Genomic DNA, 14,600 nt, shown 5'->3' on the forward strand with positions numbered 1-14,600 from the left:
TTGTGGTAGGAAGATCGATAGCACGTAGGGGGACCGAGCCGATCCCCAGCTAGTGCATTCTGCCTCTCCGGTCGATTGAACATCCACACGCTCATTTCATGGGTAGGCTTAGGCATACAGAGTTCATTCCATGCCTAAGCATACGGAGTTCATTCCTAGTCTAAGATCGGACTGGATCGAAGGTTGCGATAGTAGGAACAGTAGTAGGATCGACAGCACGTAGGGGGATCGAGTCGATCCTCGGCTTACGTATTCTGCCTCTCTAGCCGGTTGAGCGCCCGTACGCTCGTTTCGTGGGGTGGCTTAGGCATATGGAGCTCATTCCATGTCTAAGCCCCAGCCGGACCGAGGGTTATGGCAGCAGGACCGGTAGCAAGATCGGCAGCACGTAGAGAGGGATCGAGCTGATCCCCAGCTTATGCATTATGGCTCTCTGACCGGCCTCTCCGACCAGCTGAGCGCCCGTACGCTCTTTTCGTGGGTTGACTTAGGCATACAGAGTTCATCCCCAATCTAATCATATGAAGTTTATTCCCAATCTAAGATCAGGCCAGATCGAGGGTTGCGGTAGCAGGATCGGTAGCATGCAGGGGGGATCGGGCCGATCATCGGCTTACACATTCTGCCTCTCCGACTGGCTGAACGCCCGCGCGCCCGTTTCATGGGTTAGCTTAGGCATAGGGAGTTCATTCCATGTCTAAGCCCCAGTCGAATCGATGGTTGTGGCAACAGGACTGGCAGCACGTAGAGGGGGACCGAGCCAATCCTCGACTTATGCATTATGCCTCTCCGGTTGACTCAGCACTCGAATGCTCGATTCATGGGTTGACTTAGGCATACGGAGTTCATTTCTAGTCTAAGATCAGATCGGACTAAGGTTTGCGGTAGTAGGATCGACAGCACGCAGGGGCCACCGAGCTGATCCCCGACTTATGCATTCTGCCTCTCCGGTCGGTTGAGCGCCCGTTACCCTTTTTTTGTGGGTTCGCTTAGGCATACAGAGTTCATTCCATGTCTAAGCATACGGAGTTCATTGCCAATATAAGATCAGATCGGATTGAGGGTTACTACAGTAGGATCGATAGCACGTAAGAGGGGATCGGGTCGATCCCTAGCTTGCACATTCTACCTCTTCGACCGGCTGAGCACCCGCACGCTAGTTTCGTGGGTTGACTTAGGCATACGGAGTTCATCCCCAGTCTAAGCATACGGAGTTCATTCACAGTCTAAGATCGGATCGGATCGAGGGTTACGGTAGCAGGATCGGCAGCACGTAGGGGGGATCTGGCCGATCCCCGATTGCGCATTCTGCCTCTCTGATCGACTGAGCGTCTGTACGCCCGTTTCGTGGGTTGGCTTAGGCATAGGGAGTTCATTCCATGTCTAAGCCCCAACCGGACCGAGGGTTATGGCAGCGGGACTGGTAGCATGCAGAGGGGGACCGGGCCGATCCTCGGCTTGCACATTATGCCTCTCCGACTGACTAGCACCCGAACACTCGTTTCATGGGTTGACTTAGGCATACGAAGTTCATTCCCAGTCTAAGATCAGACCGAACCGAGGCTTGCGGTAGTAGGATCGATAGCACGCAGGGGGCATCGAGTCAGTCCTCGGCTTGCGCATTCTGCCTCTCTGGCCGGTTGAGCGCCCGTACGCTCATTTCGTGGGTTCTCTTAGGCATACGGAGTTCATTCAATGTCTAAGCATACAGAGTTCATTCCCAATCTAAGATCAGATCAAACCGAGGGTTGTGGCAGCAGGACCAGCAGCAAGATCGGTAGCACGTAGGGGGGATCGGGCCGATCCCCAGCTTGTGCATTCTACCTCTCCAGTCGGCCTCTCTGACCGGCTGAGCACCAGCACACCCATTTCGTGGGTTGACTTAGGCATACGGAGTTCATCCCCAGTCTAAGCATACGGAGTTCATTGCCAGTCTAAGATCGAACCGGACCGAGGGTTGCGACAGTAGGATCGGTAGCACGCAGGGGGGATCGGGTCGATCCTCAGCTTGTGCATTCTGCCTCTTCGACCGACTGAGCGCCCGTACGCCCGTTTTATGGGTTGGCTTAGGCATATGGAGTTCATTCCATGTCTAAGCCCTAGTCGGACCGAGGGTTGTGGTAGTGGGACCGATAGCACATAGAGGGGGACCGAGCCGATCCCTGGCTTGTGCATTCTGCATCTCCGACCGACTGAGTGCCCGCACACTCGTTTCATGGGTTGGCATAGGCATACGAAGTTCATTCCATGTCTAAGCATACGGAGTTCATTCCTAGTCTAAGAGTTTGAGCCACGGTGCACAAGCTGGGCTCGGGCATGTGCTAGTCCCACATTTTTTTCACTCAGGGCACCATCGTCGGAGCATCGCCGGAGAGCCTAACCGACGGCACTGGGGGTTCCGACGATTGGGGGGCCGGGGGGTGTGCGCACATGATGTGCGATGGGTGCTGGTACTTGGCCCTTATATTGGCCCCCTATCCCTCATCAAACCTCGAGAACTCACACCCCCTTAAAGAGCATTTGAGATTTTATAGGTTTGCTGCCAGTAGCCATTAAAATGTCTGAAATGGGGACACTTTTTCAATTGGTCACAAAATCTTCTCCATTTCGAGTTTTTAGTTGAATTTTTTTGTGCATGCCAACAAAAATACAAGGATCACCTCTACCAAATTTAGGGACAAAACTCTTTCTAAAAAAATTTTAAAAAATCCCGAACCGTAAAAAGTTTCAAAAATCGTGAAAAATAGAAAAGGGGTCGTCTTGCCACGAAACTTCACATGAAGGTGCAGAGGGGGATCGTACTGCTCCTCGGCTTACGCATTATGCCTCTCCGACCAGCTCAGTGCCCGCACGCTCATTTCGTGGTTTGAGTTAGGCATACGGAGTTCATTCCCAGTCTAAGATCGAACCGAACTAAGGGTTGCGATAGCAGGATCGATAGCACGCAGGTGGGGACCGGCCCGATCCCTGACTTGTGCATTCTGCCTCTTCGGTCAGATGAGTGCCTGCACGCTCATTTCATGGGTTGGCTTAGGCATATGGAGTTCATTCCATGTCTAAGCATACAGAGTTTATTCCCAGTCTAAGATTGGACCAGATCAAGGGTTGCAGTAGCAGTACCAGTAACAGGATCGATAGCACGTAAGGGGGATCAGGCCGATCCCTGGCTTATGCATTCTACCACTCCGACCAGCTAAGCGCTTGCACGTTCATTTCGTGGGTTGGTTGAGGCATATAGAGTTCATTCCAAGTCTAAGCCCCAATCGAATCGAAGGTTGTGGCAGCTGGATCGGTAGCGGGATCGACAGCACGTAGAGGGTGACTAGGCTGATCCCCGACTTGCACATTCTGCCTTTCTGATCGATTGAGCACCCGCACACCCGTTTCGTGGGTTGGCTTAGGCATAAGGAGTTCATGGCATGTCTAAGCCCCAACCGGACCGAGGGTTGTGGTAGCCGGAACGACAGCACACAGAGGGGGATCGGTCTGATCCCCGACTTGCGCATTATGCCTTTCCGACTGGCTTAGCGACCGCATGCTTATTTTGTGTGTTGACTTAGGCATACGGAGTTCATTCCCAATCTAAGATCAGACCGGACTGAGGGTTGCGACAGCAGGATTGACAGCACGCAGGGGGGACCAGGCCGATCCCTGGTTTGTATAATTCTGCCTCTCTGATCGGTTGAGCGCCCGCAAGCTCATTTTTTGGGTTGGCTTAGGCATACGGAGTTTATTCCATGTCTAAGCATACGAAGTTTATTCCATGTCTAAGCATACAGAGTTCATTCCTAGTCTAAGATCGAATCAGACCGAAGGTTGCGATAGTAGGACCAGTAGCAGGATCGGTAGCATGCAGGGAGGGATCAGGTCGATCCCCGGCTTGCGTATTTTGCCTCTTCGGCCGGCTGAGCACCCGCACGCTTATTTTGTGGGTTGGCTTAGGCATACGGAGTTCATTCCATGTCTAAGCCCCAGTCGGACCGAGGGTTGTGGCAGTAGGACCGGTAGCGGGATCGGTAGCAGCAGAGGGAGACCAGACTGATCCCCGACTTATGCGTTATGCCTTTCCGGCCGACTGAGCACCCTCAGGCTCATTTTGTGGGTTGACTTTGGAATACGGAGTTCGTCCCCAGTCTATGCATACGGAGTTCATTTCGAGTCTAAGATCGGATCCGATCGAGGGTTGTGGCAGCAGGACTAGCAGCACGCAGGGGGGACCGAGCCGATCCTCAGCTTGTGCATTCTACCTCTCCAGCTGACCTCTCCGATCGACTGAGCACCCGCACGCTCATTTCATAAGTTGACTTAGGCAGATGGAGTTCATCCCCAGTCTAAGCATACAGAGTTCATTCCCAGTCTAATATTGGACCAGACCGAGGGTTGCGGCAGCAGGATCTGCAACACGCAGGGGGGATCGGGCCGATCCCTAGCTTGTGTATTCTGCCTCTCTAGTTGGCTGAGCGCTCGCACGCCCATTTCGTGGGTTGGCTTAGGCATAAGGAGTTCATTCCATGTCTAAGCCCCAGTCGGACAGAGGGTTGTGGCAGCGGGATCGACAGCACGAACAGGGGGACCGGGCCTATCCCTGGCTTGCGTATTATGCCTCTTCGATCGGTTCAGCACCCGCACACTCGTTTCATGGGTTGACTTAGGGATACGGAGTTAATTCTCAGTCTAAGATTGGACCGGACCGAGGGTTATGGTAGTAGGATCGACAGCACGCAGGGAGGGACTGGTCGATCCCCGACTTGTGCATTCTGCCTCTCCGATCGGCTGAGCACCCGCACGCTCGTTTCATGGGTTAGCTTAGGCACACGGAGTTCATTCCATGTCTAAGCATATAGAGTTCATTCCCAGTCTAAGATCAGATCGAACCGAGGGTTCTAGTAGCAGGACCAGTAGCGGGATCAACAGCACACAGGTGGGGATCGGGCCGATCCCTGACTTTCGCATTCTGGCTCTATGACCAGCTGAGCGCTCGCACGTTCATTTTATGGGTTGGCTTAGGCATACAGAGTTCATTCCATGTCTAAGCCCCAGCTGGACTGAGGATTGTGGTAGTAGGACCGGTAGCAAGATCGATAGCACGCAGAGGGGGCTCGGGCTGATCCCCGGCTTACGTATTATGCCTCTCCGGTCGACCTCTCCGGTCGGTTGAGCACTCGCACGCTCGTTTCATGGGTTGACTTAGGCATATAGAGTTCATCCCCAGTCTAAGCATACGGAGTTCATTCCCAGTTTATGATCGGACTGGATCGAGGGTTATGGTAGCAGGATCGACAGCATGCAGGGGGGATCGGGTCGATCCTCGGCTTGTTTATTCTGCCTCTCCGGCAGGCTGAGTGCCCACATGCTCATTTCATGGGTTGGCTTAGGCATACAGAGTTCATTCCATGTCTAAGCATACGGAGTTCATTCCCAATCTAAGATTTTGAGCCACGGGGCACCATCATCGGACCATCGTCGGAGAGCCTAACTAGCGGCATTGGGGGTTCCGGTGATTGAAGGGGCTGGGGGGTGTGCGCACATGATGTGCAATGGGTGCTGGAACTTGGCCCTTATATTGGCCCCCTATCCCTCATCAAACCTTGAGAACTTACACCCCCCTAAGAGCATTTGAGATTTTATAGGTTTGCTGCCAGTAGCCATTAAAGTGTCTGAAATCGGGATACTTTTTTCAAACGGTCACAAAATCTTCTCCACTTCAAGTTTTTAGCTGAATGATTTTGTGCATGCCAACAAAAATACAAGGATCACTGGACAAAAATCTATCGAAAAAATTTTTAAAAAATCTCGAACCGCAAAAAGTTTCAAAAATTGTGAAAAATAAAAAACGGGTCGTCTTGCCATGAAACTTCACATGAAGGCTTAGGGGGCCATTGTATGAATTTACAAGCCATAAAAATGGCATTGGCACAGCAGAAATAGGAAGATGTGCTTGAACTCACTTACCACCCGTTCGATCCCCGGCTTGCGCATCCTGCCTCTCTGGTCGGCTGAGAGTCCGCATGCTCGTTTCGTGGGTTGACTTAGGCATACGGAGTTCCTCCCCAGTCTAAGCATACGGAGTTCATTCCCAGTCTGAGATCAGACCAGACTAAGGGTTACGACAGCAGGATCGGTAGCATGTAGAGGGGACGGGGCTGATCCCTGGCTTACGCATTCTGCCTCTCCGATTGGCTGAGCGCCCGTACGCCCGTTTCGTGGGTTGGCTTAGGCATAGGGGGTTCATTCCATGTCTAAGCCCCAGCCAGACCGAGGGTTGTGGTAGCGAGACCAACAGCATGTAGAGGGGGACCGAGCCGATCCCCGGCTTGCGCATTATGCCTTTCCAGCCGGCTCAGTGCCCGCACGCTCATTTCATGGGTTGACTTAGGCATACGGAGTTCATTCCCAGTCTAAGATCAGATCAGAGCGAAGATTGTGACAGCAGGATCGATAGCATGCAAGGGGGACCGGATCGATCCTCGACTTACGCATTCTACCTCTCTGATTGGCTTAGGCATATGAAGTTCATTCCATGCCTAAGCATACAGAGTTCATTCCCAGTCTAAGATCAGACCAGACTGAGGGTTATAGCAGTAGGATCAGTAGCACGTAGGGGGGATCGGGCCGATTCCCAATTTACGGATTCTGCCTCTCCGGCTGGTTGAGTGCTCGCATGCCTGTTTCATGGGTTGCCTTAGGCATAGGGAGTTCATTCCATGTCTAAGCCCTAACTGGACCAAGGGTTGTGGCAGCGGGACCGACAGCACACAGAGGGAGACCAGGCCGATCCCCGGCTTCCGCATTATGCCTCTCCAGCTGGCTCAGCACCCGCACGTTCATTTTGTGGGTTGACTTAGGCATATTGTGTTCATTCCTAGTCTAAGATCAGACCGGACCGAGGGTTGCACAACAAGATCGATAGCACGCAGGGGTAGACCGGGCCAATCCCCAGCTTGCGCATTCTGCCTCTCTGATCGACTGAGTGCCCACAAGCCCATTTTGTGGGTTGGCTTAGGCGTAGGGAGTTCATTCCATGTCTAAGCCCCAGTCGGACTGAGGGTTGTGGCAGCGGGACTGGCAGCACGCAGAGGGGGACCGGGTCGATCCCTGGCTTACGCATTATGTGTCTCTGACCGACTTAACGGGATCGACAGCATGCAGGGGGCGAATGAATTCCATGTCTATGCCGCAATCGGATCGAGGGTTGTGGCAGTAGGACCGGTAACGAGATCAATAGCACGTAGAAGGGGATCGGGCTGCCCCTACTTTCGTATTATGCCTCTCCGACCGGCCTCTCTGGCTAGCTGAGCGCCCGTAAGCTCGTTTTGTGGGTTGGCTTAGGCATACGGAGTTCATTCCCAGTCTAAGATCAGACCGGACTGAGGGTTGCCGTAGCAGGACCAGCAGCAGGATCGACAACACATAGGGGGACCGAGTTGATCCCCGACTTACGCATTCTGCCTCTCCAAGCGGCTGAGCGCCCACATGCCCATTTCGTGGGTTGGCTTAGGCATACGGAGTTCATTCCATGTCTAAGTATATGGAGTTCACTCCCAGTCTAAGATCAAACCGGATCGAGGGTTACGGTAGCAGGACCAGCACAGAATCGACAGCACATAGGGGGGATCGGGCCAATCTGTGGCTTGCGTATTCTACCTCTCCGACCGGTTGAGCACCCGTACACTCTTTTCATGGGTTGGCTTAGGCATACGGAGTTCATTCCATGTCTAAGCCCTAGCCGGACCGAGGGTTGTGGCAGCAGGACCGGCAGCGGGATCGGCAGCATGTAGAGGGGGACCGGGCTGATCCTCGGCTTGCGCATTATGCCTCTCTGGTCGGCTCAGAGCCTGCACGCTCATTTCGTGGGTTGACTTATGCATACAGAGTTCATTCCTAGTCTAAGATCAAATTGAACCGAGGGTTGCGGCTGCAGGATCGACAGCACGCAGAGGGGGGACCAGGCCGATCCTCAGCTTGCGCATTATGCCTCTCTTCGGCCGGCTCAACGCCCGTACGCTCGTTTCGTGGGTTGACTTATGCATACGGAGTTCATTCCCAGTCTAAGATCGGACCGGACTGAGGGTTGCGTTAGCAGGATCGAAAGCACACAGAAGGGGATCAAGTCGATCCCCGACTTACGCATTCTACCTCTCCGGTCGACTGAGCGCCCGCACACTCGTTTCGTGGGTTGGCTTAGGTATACGAAGTTCATTCCATGTCTAAGCATACGGAGTTCATTCCCAGCCTAAGATTTTGAGCCACGGTGCACATGCTGGGCTCGGGCATGTTCTGGTGCCGCATTGTTTTTGCCCAAGGCACCATCGTCGGAGCATCATCGGAGCATCGCCAAAGCATCACCGAAGAGCCTAACCGACGGCTTTGGGGGTTCCGACGATTGGAGGGCCAGGGGGTGTGCGCACATGATGTGCGATGGGTGCTGGTACTTGCATCATGGGCTCTGACCTTAGACTCAAAAACTGTGTGGCCTTAGGCTTGGAATCCCCTCTTTTATGCCTAAGTCAGCCTAAACACAAGCATACGGGCACTAGAACAACGAGAAGGGCTGATTACGCAAGTTAAAGAGAAACAGGATAAGAAGGCAGAATTCTAGAAATGCTCTTGTATTCACTGAAATGGAAGTGTTTGATGGTGTACAAATGAGGGAGGAGCAGCTCTCTATTTATAGTTGAGGCTCTAGCTTACACTTAATGGCAATATCCTTAGAATAAAGTCTAAAATCATGGGATTATACAGATTACAATCAATCAGGATGCTAACTCCTAATTTTCAGGGTCAACCAAATATGCCAAGATGCTGCTGCTGATCCTGCTTGCTTCCAGAAGCTTCCCTTGCATGTCCAACACCTTGGGCCCTTCTGGATGTGGTGCGGGCAACTTGTATGCCAAGCCTTGGTCTCACGGGCTGGCCTGCAAGTTGGGTGGGCGTTCTGAACTCGTTTGCTATGCTTTACACGCAAATACCCGCTAGTACGCCTGGTCTACGGGCCTGAACCTCTAGCTCACCTGCTGGTGCGCCTGATGTGCCTGGCGTGCCCGCCCAAGGCGTGACATTCTCACCCACCTAATTGTGTAATGCCCTCATTACATCTTCTGTATGGTACTACTTCATCTGGTCCCTGAACTGCCATAAGTCATCTGCTAGTTCCCAACTTGCCTCACTATTTGGAAGTCCCTTCCAGTGCACCAAGTACTCTTATCTTGGCTGATAGTTCTTCCGTCACACCTCTCAGTCAGTTATGATGCTGTGGACCTCCTTCTCATATGAGGCCCTTGCTCCCAATGGCGCACACTTTGACTCTGCCCATCCTGGATCTCCGTCATCCTCATGGAACGGCTTGAGCATGCTCACATGGAACACTAGGTGTACCTTTAGCTTGGGTGGCATATCCAGCTTGTAGGCAACGTTGCCTACCCTCTTGACTACTCGAAAAAGTCCCTCATACCTTCGGACTAGGCCTTTGTGCAGCCCCCTATGGCGCACAATGGGATGCAGCTTCATCAATACCAAGTCTCCAACCTGGAACTGCATGTCCCGTCTATTCTGGTCTGCCCACTTCTTCGACCTCTTGGCCGTCTTGTGTAGACAAACTCTAGCCAAGTCAGTTCGCTCCTACCATGCCTTAGCAAACTTGTATGCTACTGGATTTAGCCCTGTAAAACCTGCAGCAATCAAACCGGGTGTTAGTGGTTGTTGCCCTGTCACAATGTTAAATGGGCTCTAGTTCGTTACCTCGCTCCTTTGCAAGTTGTAGGAAAACTGCACAATTTCTAGTAGCTTTGGCCAGTCCCTTTGTGTGGCACTCACATAGTGCCTTAGGTAGACCTTCAATAGTCCATTCACTCATTCTACCTGCCCATCGGTCTGCGGATGCATGTTGGTGGAAAAGTTTAAGTCTGACCCCAACAGCTTGAACAACTCAATCCAGAACCTACCCGTGAAACGCCCATCCCAATCACTAACAAAGGTCTTCGACACTCCCCAGTACTTAACCATGTTCTTCAGGAACAATCGAGCTGCCTCCTCGGCTGGGCACTCATTGGTTGCTGGAATGAAGATTCCATACTTGGAAAACCTGTCCACCACTACTATGATGCTTCCAAACCCTTCTGCTTTGGGTAGACCGACTATAAAGTCCAGAGAAACACTCTTCCATGGTCGCTCTGGCACTGGCAATGGCTCCAATAGATCGCCTGGTTTCTTGAGCTCCACCTTGTCCTATTGGCACACAAGACAAGTCTTCATATAGGCCTCCACATCATCCCTCATGTGTGGCCAGTAGTACCGATCCTCGATCAATGCCAAGGTACGGCTCACTCCGGGGTGTCCAACCCACCTTGAATCATGGTATTCTTGCAAAACTTCCTTGTAGAGCTTCCCGTGTTGCGGCACAAATAGTCTACTTCCCCTGGTGTACAGTAAGCCATCTTGCAACCAAAACTGCCTAGTCTTACCTTGCTGGGTGTACTCCATCAAAGCCTTGGCTGTAGGATCACACACAAGTCCCTCCTTGATGTGCGGCACCAGTGACCCCTCTAGTTGGCTAATGGCAGCAAGGTTAGCCTTCTTGCTCAAGGCATCTGCCACTAGGTTCACCCACCTCGGCTTGTACTCCATCTGGAAATCAAATTTCATAAGAAAATCTTGGCATCTCACCTGCTTAGGGGACAGCTTCTTCTACATCTGGAAGTAGCTGGTCACCACATTGTCCGTCCTAACCACGAACCTCGACCCCAACAGGTAATGGCACCAAGTGCGCAAGCAGTGCACCACTAAAGTCATCTCCTTCTCTTGGATCATGTACTTGCGCTCAGCCTCGTTCAGCTTCCTGCTCTCGAACGTGACTGGACGTCCCTCCTACATCAACACACCCCTTATGGCAAAGTTTGATGCATCCGTATGCACCTCATACGGCTTGGCATGGTCTGGCAAGGCCAAGACTGGCTCCTCGATCACAGCCTATTTCAACCTGTCAAAGGCTTCCTGGCACCCTACACTCCACTCCCATGCTTTCCCTTTCTTGAGCAAGTCAGTCAATGCGTGGCTATTGCTGAGTGACCTTTGATGAAGCGCCTGTAGTAGTTGACCAACCCAAGGAATGTTCTCAACTCAATGACCTTGGCTGGCGGTTGCCACTCCAGGATAGCGTGTATCTTGCCTTCATCCATGCGTATCTTGCCACCTCCCACTATGTGGCCAAGGAACGAGATCTCCTGCTGGGCGAATGAGCACTTCTCCCTCTTGACAAATAGCTTGTGAGCCCGCAACACCTCAAACACCTATCTCAAGTGGTCTACATGCTCTTCCAAAGTCTGGCTGTAGATCACAATGTCATCCACATAAACCACAACAAACCAATCAAGGAATGACTGAAGTACCTTGTTCATAAGGGTGCAGAATGTTGCTGGGCATTCATGAGTCTGAAAGGCATCACCAAGAACTCATACGAACCATACCGAGTGACACATGCTATCTTTGGCTCATCTCCCTCTACGATCCAGACTTGATAGTAGCCTGACCTCAAATCCAGCTTGGTGAACCACTTTGCGCTCCCAAGTTGATCGAACAAGTCCGCAATGAGTGGGATGGGTACTTGTTCTTGATGGTTAGCTTGTTCAAAGCCTGGTAGTCTATGCACAGCTACAACAACCCATCATGCTTGCGCTGAAATAGAACCGATGCACCATAGGGTGCCTTCGATGGCCTGATGAAGCCAGCATCAACTAACTCTTTGAGCTACTTCCTCAACTCCTCCAACTCTGGTGGAGACATTTGGTAAGAGGCTCTAGTTGGTGGCTTGGCCTCGGACACCAGCTTAATCTTGTGGTCCACCTCCTTCTTAGGTGGTAGCTTGTTAGGTAGCTTTGCGGGCATCACATCACTAAAGGTCTTTAGCACCTTTAGCACCTCCAAGGGTGACTCGATCTCCTTTTCCCTTGACTCATCATATTTCAGGGCTGCCAAGAAGGTGTCTTCTTGTCTGCTTACCGCCTTGGCAAATTGGATGGCTGACACCACCCACGACCCAACTCCAGACCCTCTCCTTAATGGCACTAGGCATTGGCACCGTGCATCCAAGATGCAAACACAATCGGTAAAAGGCACAAGGAGGGCATTAATCCGAACAAGGAAATCCAACCCAATCACAAACTCATAGTCGTCAAGGGGTATTACCTCAATGGTCTCCTTGCCTTTCCAGTCTCCAAGCTGCAACTCCACTCCCCGTGCTACTCTAATGGCTGGAACTTCCTTGGAGTTCATCGTTTTGATGGTACCAGTCCCTTTCTGCACCTTTAGTCTAAGCTTTTGGGCTCTATCACCTGAAATAAAAAGATGTGTGGCACCTGTGTCCACTAGTGCACTCACCTTTTGACCCGCAACCATCAGATCCACAAACATCAAGCCCTTTGGCTTGTGACTCCCCTTACTCTGGACAGCATTGAGAACCAATGACCCAAGCTTTGCTGCCCCTGACTCTGGCTCCTCGTCAGACTCCTTGTCTACAGCAGCCAGCTTGCCCTTCTGCGGGTAATTACACGCTATGTGGCTCCCTCCACATAGGTAGCATGCTAGTGGCTCTCGGTCCCCTTTTGCTTTCCACTTGCCTGCTAGTGGCTTCCTCTCGCATCCTTGGTTGAATGGTCTCGGTCTCCATCCTTGGACTCCTGATCACGGTCCTTCCCCTTGGACTGCTTCTTCCAGTCTCTATCGTCCCTGCCCTTACCCTTGGGCTTGGTAGACTCAAACTTGTTCAGAGACTTGAACTCTATCAAGGCCTCGACAGTAGTCATGGCTTTAGCCAAGTCATGAACTCCTCTCTTTTGTAGCTCATGCTTCACTTACGGCTTCAGCCCATCCATGAAAGCAAATAAGGCATCCTTCTCACCTAGATCCGAGATCTATAGCATCAGTTCAGAGAATTTTTGGACATACTCCCTTATGTCCCCTTGTTGGCTCAACTTGTGCAACTTTGCCCACGCTTCATCATCGGCATACTCTGGGTAAAATTGTTCTCTGAACTCCTTTTGGAACTCTGCCCAGGTTCTAATCTTGGCACTCCCATGCCTGACATCATCACACCTGCGCCTCTACCACAATAAGGCTACATCAGTGAGATACATAGCAGCGGTGCTTACCTTTATTGCCTCGTCTTGCATGCCCATGGCCTAGAAGTATTGCTCCATACCCCAAAGGTAGTTATCTACTTCCTTGGTCACCCTAGTCTCCTTGAACTCCTTAGGCTTGGGGACATCCAATCTTGACTTGGACACTCCAGCAAACATGCCATTCCCAATGGCAGTCTTGCAAGCAACGAGCTCACTGGTAAGCTCCTCCATCCGCTGGTGCATGGCCTCCATGCCATCGCGCAAGGTTAGCACTTCAGCCTTCAAGGTCTGATTCTTTTGGGTGAACACATCCAAGCCTTTGTTGAGAGCAGCTTGCAACTCACTTTGGATCTCTTCCCCCATGGAGTCTAGCGATGCAATGTGAGTCTCTACCCCCTCAAGCTTCTCTCCCATGTCGCCCATGGTCACCTCCACCTTGTCCAGCCTACCATCCATGGTAGACCAGATATCTCTAAAACTGGCTTTCTTCCCTCTTCCATGCCCATGCTCCTGGGCCTCTGGTTGTTGGTTAACAGTGTCACTTTGGGATGCCATCTCCTCTAACTTGCACAACACAAACACGCAAAATTGAACTTGCTCTGATACCAACTGTCATGGCCTCCGACCTTAGACTCAGAAACCATGCGACCTTAGGCTTGGAATCTCCTCCTTTATGCCTAAGTCAGCCTAAAACACAAGCGTACGGGCACTAGAACAACAGGAAGGGCTGATAACGCAATTTAAAGAGAAATAGGATAAGAAGGCAGAATTCTAGAATTGCTCTTGTATTCACTGAAACAAAAGTGTTTGATGGTGTACAAATGAGGGAGGAGCAGCCCTCTATTTATAGTTGAGGCTCTAGCTTACACTTAATGGAAATATCCCTAGAATAAAGGCTAAAATCATAGGATTATACAGATTACAATCAATCAGGATGCTAACTCCTGATTTTTAGGGTCAACCAAATTTGCCAGGATGCTGCTGCTGATCCTACCTGCTTCCAGAAGTTTCCCTTGCGTGTCCATCACCTTGGGCCCTTATGGATGTGTTGTGGGCAGCTTCTTTGCCAGGCCTTGGTCTCATGGGTGGGCCTACAGGTTGGGCAGGCATTTCTGAACTTGTTTGCTAGGCTTTGCGCGTAGATACCCGCCAGCACGCCTGGTCTACGGGCCTCAACCTCTGGCTCACCTGCTGGTGCGACTAATGTGCCTGGTGTGCCTGCCCAGGGTGTGACACTTGGCCCTTATATTGGCCCCCTATCCCTCATCAAACCTCGAGAACTCACACCCCCTTAAAGAGCATTTGAGATTTTATAGGTTTGTTGCCAGTAGCCATTAAAGTGTCTGAAATGGGGACACTTTTTTCAAACGGTCTCAAAATCTTCTCCACTTCGAGTTTTTAGCTGAATTTTTTTGCACATGCCAACAAAAATACAAGGATCACCTCTACCAAATTTGGGGACAAAAATCTTTCTAAAAAAGTTTTAAA

Source organism: Durio zibethinus, chromosome 8, assembly GCF_047325235.1.
Source record: "Durio zibethinus cultivar Kanyao isolate XHJ-2024 chromosome 8, ASM4732523v1, whole genome shotgun sequence".
Lineage (NCBI taxonomy): Eukaryota > Viridiplantae > Streptophyta > Magnoliopsida > Malvales > Malvaceae > Durio > Durio zibethinus.